The sequence below is a fragment of the Psammomys obesus genome, unplaced genomic scaffold (genome assembly GCF_907164565.1).
Source record: "Psammomys obesus unplaced genomic scaffold, mPsaObe1.curated_primary_1811, whole genome shotgun sequence".
NCBI lineage: Eukaryota > Metazoa > Chordata > Mammalia > Rodentia > Muridae > Psammomys > Psammomys obesus.
The window spans coordinates 549,892-559,957 of NW_026592732.1; the positions used below are offsets into that span (position 1 = coordinate 549,892).

Genomic DNA, 10,066 nt, shown 5'->3' on the forward strand with positions numbered 1-10,066 from the left:
GCTACAAGCAACACACTCCACTTCCAGAGCTGGTACGAAGCCTGGCACTCGTGGAAAACTTGGCTACTCAAGACTGCGGTTAACAATGGGGTTCTCAAGAGAAGCCGGTCTTATTATTCTCACGCTTCCGGTTCCCTACCCGAAGCTGAGAGGAAAGACCAGCCCTGTCACCTAGCCACAGAGTTAGAAGGGGCAGGGCCAGGTCCAAACCCCAGGCAGCTGACTGGGTCACCCAAGGGACAGTTCACGCAGAGGCTACCGGCTCACTTTTCCCACTGCTCCTTGGCGAGAACAAATCTTTTTGTCTTCTTTATTTGAAATCATGTACTGGTTGTGTGTGTGTGTGTGTGTGTGTGTGTGTGTGTGTGTGTGTATGTGTGTGTGTTACAATGGATCAAAACCAGAGTCTCACACATGCTGCGGGGTCAGGGCTCCAGCCTCCCACTGGGAGATTTGAGGCGCGATACTGCTACTCCTCATCGCAGTCCCTCTTCTTATTTTTCATACAAAGTCTCTCTAAGTTTCTCAGGCTTACCTTGAACCTCCTCTGTAGCCCAGGTAGGACTTAAACTCAGGGTTCACTTGCCTCAACCTCTCAAGCAGCTGGGATTTGGTGCCCACACCACCAGGCCCAGCTAACGGGAACAATTTCTTCCCCTGCCATCAGAACCTGCACCCCCCACTCCATGCATCCACGGTGCAAACCAGCAAACCTAGGCAAGCAGACAGAGAAATCACGAAGTCCCAAAATGGGGAACTCAGAGAACAGGTAAGCAAGCCAAACCTCACAGGCCCTGTGCTCTGTATTCCCCACCTGAGAAATAAATGGAATGTCACCCCTTTTAAACAGCACAGGACATCTCCTGGAAAAGGTGATCACAGTCTGGAACCCCGAAACAGTACAGCAAATAACAACACATGTTAAAATATGATACCATTGAGAAGTGAGCAGAAACTCCCCAGGAAAGAGTTAAAAGTGACTGACGAAGTGTGGAAGAGGGCAACTGACCGAAAGGGTCACAAGAAAACCATTCTGGGAACTTCTGGGCAGGCTATGCTACTTCGAACTCTGTTCTGTAACAGAGAGTGAGACCTCGGGCTGGAGAGATGGCCCACAGGTTAAGAATGTACCGTGTGTCCGGAGGACTCAAGTTCACCACGGTCACTCCTGAGCACCCACTTCAGCTGGCTCACAGTTGGCTGTTAATTCCAGCTCTGAGGGATCTTACATCTCTGACCTTCCCGGATGCTGTACTCACGTGTACAACTCCCACCGCCTCCCACACGTGTGTAATTTAAAAATAAAAGTAGTTAAAAAAAATCAAAAGGTGAAAATAATTATAACAAAGTGAGTCCAGGAGCCTCCTTCGGCAGGGCCTACATTGGAAGCCTTCTGTAATTCAGCCATTTTAACTTCACATCCAAGGAGGGGGGAAGCTCTGTCAGTAAGAAGGCAACCGAGGCCGGTGTGTGACCCCTCCCACGGTGTCCTGCACCTAAGGTGCCAACACTGGGCCTGGTGACACTGTGACCTGAATTCCCACATGGTAGAAGGAACGAACTAATCCCTCACTACTTGCCCTCTAACTTCTACATGAATACATGTAATCTAAAACATTTTATAGACGCCTGTATGTACCATTAGTAAACTTTTTTTTCAGCCAGGCTTGGGGGTGCATGTCTTAAATCCTAGGATTCAGGAGGCAGATCTCTGAGTTTGAGATAGGTCTGGTCTAGAATAGCGAGTTCCAAGCCAGCCAAGGCTACATAGTGAGACCATGTACATGAAATTAAAAATTAAAAACAAAAAACAAAACAAAACAAAAAAAACCTTAAAAAGAAAAATACTGCCAAGCCTGATGAACTAAATCTGATACTCAGGTCCCAAAAGGTGGAAGGAGAGAACTGACTCCTTCAACTTGAAGTGTGACAGGCCAGTACCTACACAGACACAACAAACAAACACATAAATAAATGTAAGACTCACTCCTGCACCCCACAGACACAACAAACAACAAAGTGCAGGCAAGACCCCAGCCGGGGAGGGACTCAGCAGGCAAAAAGTGTTCTCTGCAGAAGCAAGAAGACTTGAGCACAGATCCCCAGAACTGAAATAAAAAGTGGGGTGTGACCACACAAAAAGCTCTAAGCCCAGAATTGAAGGACAGGATTGGAGGGAGACAGAACACAGGGATTCCTGGCTCCAACTAGCTCCAACCTGCCTCAGAAGAATAAGGTGAGGAGAAAGATGGAGCAGGACACTTGGTGCCTCCCTTTGCCCTCTGCACTTGCACACACACACACACACACACACACACACACACACACACATACACCTCATACACACTTGTCCACTCACATACACACACCATAAAATGAAATAAAATGCCAATTGTGGGGGGCTGGGTGGAGCTCAATGGCACAACATTTGCAAGAAATAAGAAGACCCTGACGTCATGACATAGATCGGTCATCCTAACTACTGAGGAGCTGAACAAAAAAGGGGTTCAGAGCTTTGGGACATGGAGATGGCTGTGTAAGCCAATCTGAACTCAGTCTCTGGACCCTGTGTAAAAGCCAGACAAGGTGGTGGGTGTCTGTAATGCCAGCATTCCTATGGTGAGACAGGAATGCTGACACAGGAGCCTTCCCTAAGCTTTTGGGCTGACCAGTCTGGAGTACCCAGAACAGGGGCATGCAGTAAGAGAGACCTGACTTCCAACAAGATGGAAGGTGAAACTGTCCTCTGACCTTCATACACATACAACCCTGTACAGACATATACATGAAAATAAATATTTTTTAGAATGTTCAAGGACTATGTGGGCAACAAAATTTAAAAGATGTGACTTTTATTTTAAAATAAAAGGGAGTGACTCAGTGGTATATCACCTACCTAGAACCCCCAGTGAGGGGCTGGGTATAGCTCAGTGGTAGAGCCCCTGCCTAGAATCCCCCAGTGAGGGGCTGGGGTGTGGCTCAACGGTAGAGCCCCTGCCTAGAATCCCCCAGGAAAGGGCTGGGGGCATGACTCAGTGGTAAAGCCCCTGCCTAGAATCCCCCAGGGAGGGGCTGGGGTGTGGCTCAGTGGTAAAGCCCCTGCCTAGAATCCCCCAGGAAGGGGCTGGGGTGTGGCTCAATGGTAGAGCCCCTGCCTAGAATCCCCCAGGAAAGGGCTGGGGGCATGGCTCAGTGGTAGAGCCCCTGCCTAGAATCCCTCAGTGAGGGGCTGGGGTGTGGCTCAGTGGTAGAGCCCCTGCCTAGAGTTCCCCAGTGAGGGGCTGGGGTGTGGCTCAGTGGTAGAGTCCCTGCCTAGAATCCTCTAGTGAGGGGCTGGGGTGTGGCTCACTATCACACAATGAGACCTTGGGTTCTAGATCCAGCTCTGAGAAATGTAGCATCCTGTTTTGTGCCTGTCCATTACAGAATTCCCAGCCCAGCTGGGTTGAAAAGGCTGCATGGCAAAAGAAAGGGCTGAGATGGATAGACCCCAGAGTGACTCAGGAGCTTAACCTGAGGTGCCTTCCCTCATGGCTACTAGTTAAGGCTGGTCCTGGGTTTCATAAAGGAGGAGAAACAGGTCTAGAGGCAGCAATCCCCATTTGGGTAGCGAGGTGAAGTACTTGAAATTCAGAGCCACAGCTGGGTTCCAGAGACAAAATTCTGCCCTGCACAACTACACATGATGCAGGCCATGAGTAGGAGAATGAAGCAAAGATGCCATGTGGCAAAAATACTGTGAAGCCTGTTAAGGCAGCTCAGCAGACAGGCTGGATGTGAACAGCCAAGATGGAGAATGACTTCCTTACAGTGCAGCATCCCAGATGCTCTGAGAGCTACCAGAACAAATCCCACGCCTTGATCCAGCAGGCTGGCAGTACATGGTAACTCAGCCACACCCTCACAGGAAACAGTTTGTCTAGCCAGTGGAATACCACAGAGCATACAAAAGATGGAGGAGCCTCGCAGAAGGTGTTCTAGGAAGATAAAGGTGAAAAAGCAAAGGGCAGAACAACTGGAGTACAAGGTATGAGCTATACAAAACGAGCTTCTCCACAGAGCGCCAGAGCTGAGACACTGTCCCTGGGGAGGGAGCTGGGGGAAGGACGGAAGGCAGGAGAACAACCAGGGCTTTCTGTTTCAGTTGTTTTAATATGTCCTTTTTGTATTTATCACTTCAGAATATGAACCTGGGGTGACAGAATCTCCGCTATTGGAGGAAAAGGCAGAAGGGTGAGACATTCAGGGTCATTCTTAGAGCTTGCCTGAGCTAAGTGAAACCCTGTCTTTTTAAAAAAAAAAAAAAAAAAAAAAGGGGAAGTGGCTGGGCATAGTGGTACCCACCTTTGATCCCAGGGCTCAAGGGAGGCAGAGGCAGACAGATGTTTGTGAGTTTGAGGCCAGCCAGGTCTACAAAGGGAGTCCAGGACAGCCAGGGCTACACAGAGAAACTCTGTCTCAAAAACAAAACAACCAAAAAGCCAAAACACAAAAACGAGGGGGGAAGGAGTGGGAGGACTGGCGAGATACCTCAAGAGGGTAAAGGTGATGGCTGCCAAGCCTGATGCAGACAAGAGTTCAATCCGTGGGATCCACATGATAGGAGAAACCAGGGTCCTGCAAGCTGTTCACAGCACTCAACAAGTGTGTGCCCACACATGGGTATAAATACATAAAAGTCAAAACAAAACCAAAACAAATAAACAAAAATCAGAAACAGGGAGGAGAGCAAGCCAGCATAAACTTCCTCCTTGGTGTGTCTCAGGCCACTCAGACAGAAGTAATCAACCCTGCAGCAGGGAGCCCATCCATTCTCCTGCTGACCTGGGTTCCAGCACCAGCACTGATCCCAGGGCCTGGCCCTCAGCCCCAGCAAGTTTTTAAACTGGAAACAATAGAAGAAACAAAGACACTGGTGGCCTCCTCAGCCACCAGTCAGATCCCTCCAATACACATAACTCATACAAAAAATTACAGTCTCCAAACTAAAAATGCCCTCAGAAAGCTCCTCAGGCCCTCTCATGGGGGACTTGGCTGTTCTGGAGACACAAAGGCTTCAGTCAATTGGGAACAGTCAAACAGGGGCTGCTATAAGCAGAGAAGGAAGGAGGGGAGGAGGGATTCCTCGAGGACCTTGCTTGAGGCTATGGTGTGGCTGTATCCTTCATAGCTGCCCACAAAACAAAAACCAAAACACCAGAACTAAAAACTGAACAGAGGGAGAAGGGCAGATGACCCTGCTGGGCAGAGGGAGCCAGGTGCAAGGCGGATGCTTGGGTCTGCATCCAAGAATCAGAGAAGGAAACCAGGAGATGACCTGGGCCTCCCATGGCAGCCCCTGCCCTGCAGGGTGGGAGAGGGAAAATGGCAGGCCTAGCTGCTTACAGCCCAGGCTTCTTCGAAGGAATGCCATGTTTTCCTGTTTCCAATTAACATCCCCCAGCGGCAGCCCTCTGCATTCTTGAGACTAGGAGTCAAGGAAGCCTGGGGGAGGAAGGAGGGGGGATCCTCCTGGAAGGCTGGCTGGTGGCCGGGCCTCGGGGATGGAGGACCTCCTTCCCGCTATCCCCCCCCCCCCCGGGGAGGGGGCTGAAGGCTTGATGCTGACTCCTGGTCCTTCTTAAGACACCCCCACCCCCACTACTCCAGAAGGTTGGCAAAGGTGCCAGAGGCTTCTGGGAAGGAAAGCAAGCAAGCAGTTTCTCCCACTGTCCCCAAATGGGCACCTCCTCTCAGGGCACAGAATCTCAGAGGTCAGTGTCCCCACCCGCACGCCCACCCGCCCCAGAGTTACCCTAACCAAGAAGAAGATCAGTGGGAGCACATGGATCTCCCAACACCCCTATAATTAGACCCTCTCCCCACTAGCCCCTGCAACCTGGCCAGCACAACTTTGAAGCACACACCCTGGCCTCAGTTGACTTTCCTGTAAAAAGGACACCACCTCCATGACCCCCTTTACTGGGGAAGCTGGGGCCCAGCAGCACTTCCCTCCAGGAAGCACACCCCCGGGGCTGGAACAAGAGTGTGTTGGGCCATCTGTTCTCTCTCTAGTCACCTTAGCATGGAGCACGACCCCACCCCGACCCCTCACGCCACCCCTATCCCAAACATCCAAGACTAAACAGAAACCACACTTCCAGCTACTCCTTTTCCCACCTCCAGGTCAGGTCAAAGAAAGTTCGCTTTCACCGTGTGCTGGGAGAAGGAGACTGAGCCAGACAGGGTACAGGTCTGCCTAAGGTTAGGGCTGGCCTGAGATGCAAGTTCTTTGTCAGCTGTATGGAGATACCATGTGGGTCCCAGGCCAGAGGAGCAGAAACCACTGTAACAGGCCAGTCAGACTGTTCAGCTTCCCTCTCTACAGTCAAGGGACAGCAATCACACCAAGTCCCAATCAGATGAAGTGGTGGGTCACAGGGGAGCTAGGTCCCAAACCACGACAAGCCTTCATCCAGCTAGACCTGGACTCCCCCCTACTCCCCCACACACCAGACACAGTGCTGAGCCTTCATCCTCCTCTGCCAACCCAACCCTCAGGGGAAAACATCTGGCAGATCGTGCCAAAAACCCAGGTCCACTGAAGTCGAAAGGGCAAAGTACTCAGAAGTGGAAGCCAACCGGGTTTGAGCTAGACTGGGCAAACAGTAGGACGTTGTGAACTGGGGCTCAAATCGACCAGAATTGTGTGACCTTAAGCTAGCCCCTACGTACTCTAGACCTCAGTGAGTCTGCCTGGAAAATGGGAACATTCACTGGAACTCACTCCTCAGACGGTAGCCGGGGTAGAAAGTATTTACCAGTAGCCAATCCCGGGTAGAGAGTGGTTATTTCCGGCTTCTGGGAGGTGGGGGAGCTACAGAGGAAGGCAGGGTACTGAGGTAAACAACTGATAAGTCCCGTGGGGCAGAGGAAAGGGGTGGTCTCTAAGCTTGGCTTCCCCTGTTTCCTCATCTTGGGGGCTGGGGTCAAAATTGCCTTAGTGGGCCAAAGAGCTCCTCGGACTTTCAGCCCTGGGTCTTGGGTGTTCTCCACCCCCCACCCCCAGATATTCTTACACTATGTTGGAGGAGCGACAAAAGGGGTGAAGGTTCAAGACGTGGGGTGGGGTGCCAAATGCAGGCGCAAAGGCTGGGGACCTCAGAGGACCCTGTCACCAAGACTTCCCCTGCAGAGCTGACCCGGCAGCCTCTGACCCCACCTCCAGGGACGTTCAGCTGCTCAGAACCACAAAGCAAAACAAAGGGGCGCGGAGAGGAAGGAGCCACTATGCCTTCCAATCACCGCGGACGCCGGAGCCCGCGCCCTCCCGCGGCTCATCGCCGGGTCCTCCCGCTGGCGGAGGCCCAAGGCCTGACTGGGCAGCTCCCTGGTCCCTTGTCTCCCCGCGGCTGCCGGTGACAGGAGGCCGCGGAAGCAGCCAAGGGGAAGCCAAGGCGATGGGAAAACCAGATGGTCCCAAACCTCCTCCACCTGCCCACCCACCCATCCATCCCATCCCACCCCACCTATCACCCTCCCAGCCCACGGCCCGGACGCCCTCCGCAGGGACCTGGCCGGGATCACCCCGGGGAGAAGACTGCCTTTGTCTAAAGGTCACCACCCGGAGCGCGGTGCCCGGGTTGGGCCTGGTGCCTTCCATTCCCAGGCCCACGGAGTTGGAGCTCAGGGAACACCCCAAATCCCAGGAGGTGACAGGCGTGGAGGCTCCCCCTTTCCCTCCCTTTGATCCCCAAGAACAGGCCCCCTACAGGACCAGCCAGCTGAGGGGGCGGGGGTTCTCTCCGCTCCCTGCCGGGAGTAGGGGAACCAAGTCAACTCCTCATTGTTTAGGGGCGATGGAGAGGGGAGACCTAGTGGCCTGCTTCCCAGTTCACCCCTGCCTACGAGCCTGCAGAGGACCCCCGATTCTCCCAGGCACCCCCAAGAAGCACTTGGGGAGGGGGCGCACGGGACGCGCGACAGGAGGGGGAGGAGATGGATTCAGCTGCTCCTTCATGGCCCTCGCCTTTCCCCAGAAAAGGCGGGGAGCACGAGGAGGGAAGGGGGTCCTTAAGACGGGCGGGGGGGTCCCCGCCCCTCCCCCCGTGGGACGTTCGCGCTCGCCCCTCTTCTCCGTTACATTGTATCCCGGGAAGGACCCCGTAGGGAACCGGGGCGCAAGGTTTGAGATCCGGGCGCAATGAAGGGGGAGATCCTTGCAAGATCGGGGTGGCGGCGGTGGCGGGAGAGACCTAGGATGGGGGTGCGCGGATAGTGGTGGGCGCCGATCACCAAAAAAAAAAAAAAAAAAAAAAAAAAGAAAAGAAAAGAAAGAGAAAAAAATCTAGTCTAAGCAGCGGCAGCGGGCGCTGCGCCCCGGTTGGGGGGCTGAGTGTGGAGTGTCGGGGGGGAGTGGGTTCGGCCCCAGCTCTGGCTCTCCCCCCCCAACACACACACCCTCGCCGCCGAGCCCCACTCCCCCCCTCGCTTTTGCGCCCTGTCACAGCCCGGACTCTCAGGTAGAGAGAGTTAAGAGATTTAAAGAGAAATTGCTACATTGTGAGAAACTCACCCTGATGTTTGAGCAGCCGTCGGCGCGGGGTCTCCGGGACGGCCCCGCACGGGCTGCACAGGGAGGACCCAGAAGGGGCCGGCCGGCCGGGCCGGTCAACGCACTGCCTGATCGCATGGCGGGGCCCGGCTCCGCTGCGCCCGGGCCCGCCGCCGCCCTTGCAACGAAGCGGCCCCGCGCGGCCCGGCCCCGCGCCCCGCTCCGGGGAGCGCCCCTCGGGTATGCAAAAAAAAAAATTTTTTTTTTTTTAATTAAATGCAAAAAAAAAAAACAAACAAAAACACCTTGCTGGTTTTGTGTCCCGCCCCCCCTCCTCTTCCTCCTCCTCCTCTTCCTCCCCTCCGCCCGGCTAGGAGGAGGAGCCATGTGAGGCTCCGCCTCTATTGTAGCATACAACCAATAGTAGCGAGGAGAGTTAGAGCGGCAGATCTGGCATCCAGTAGCAGGGGCACACTCTGTGGGCGGGAGCACGGAGTGGCGGCACCGCCCCCTCCTCCTGGCACGGCTGGGCTGCCACAGCGCCTGCTCGGCTGAGGTGCAGTGAGTTCACAAACTGGAGCTGGCGTTCGGCTCGGTGGTGGTTGGATGAGCAGCTGAAGGCTTCGTGCGCGTCCCTGTCCCTGCGCCTAGGGAGGCAGCATCGTGAGCCCTGGCCCAAAATGGTGGCCTCTTCGGAAGGATGCGCCCCAGGGCACCTCAGAAGACGTGCAAAGGTAGCGCAGTCGAGACTTCCGAAGGAGATGGGACAGTGATGCTACTACCCCTCGTCGGACCCAGAAGTTGCCCGGAGATGGGGACTTGGGTGGGGGGTGACCAGGACTCCATGCGTGGCATATCAAGTGTCTCCGAGCCTGGGGATTTTGAGCCGCTGTAGCGCAGGGACCGTGGTCAGCCCTGGTAGAGAGCCTGCGTCATGCCTGGCGGGCCGCGCAGATCCGAAACTCAGAATCCTTTGAGCGACGCTTGGATTCACAGGTCTATTTACAGAGTTCTTGGTGAGCGGGCATTTTCTCCCTGCGCAGCGCGTCCCCAGACCTCTCCGGCCTTCCTTCCTGGACCGCACTGGTCTGGTGACTTAAAATTCAGTTCTCACATACCCTTCTGTTTCTCCCGGGGCCCTAGAAAACCTGGTGCACACAGTTATCAAATAAACGTGTGTTGTATAAACGACAGATTGATCTGTTTTATAAGCCTTTTTGGTGATTTCATCCTGGCACTAGCCGTAATATTTACTTCAGCGTACATCTGATTGTTTGGTTTTCCTTTTTTCAGAAGAGGTCTTGCTGCAGAGCACAGGCTGGGCCGGAACTCACGCTCCACCTGCCTTCACCTCCCAGGGGTTGGGATTACAGTTGTGTGTTGTCACTATGCTTGACTTGTGTATATTTTATAATTGCTATTGTGAGTTCTAAGAATATAGTTCAGTGAGGAGAATGGTTTTCTAGTATGTGGAGGTCCGGGTTCAACAATGAAAAACTGTAAGAGGCTGGAGTTTATGGGCTCTGAATCAGA

General features: G+C 53.8%; 1 protein-coding gene across 2 annotated transcripts in view; it reads right to left on the reverse strand.

Moving 5' to 3' along the window:
• Bicra (BRD4 interacting chromatin remodeling complex associated protein) overlaps positions 1–8,697 on the reverse strand; it is a 73,181-nt gene extending 64,484 nt beyond the window's left edge. For both annotated transcript variants that reach the window (XM_055615543.1, XM_055615544.1), the window contains exon 1: positions 8,555–8,697. The gene's annotated coding sequence lies outside the window, so the exon portion shown is untranslated. The remainder of the gene's footprint in view (positions 1–8,554) is intronic.
• Positions 8,698–10,066: the final 1,369 nt, after the last annotated feature.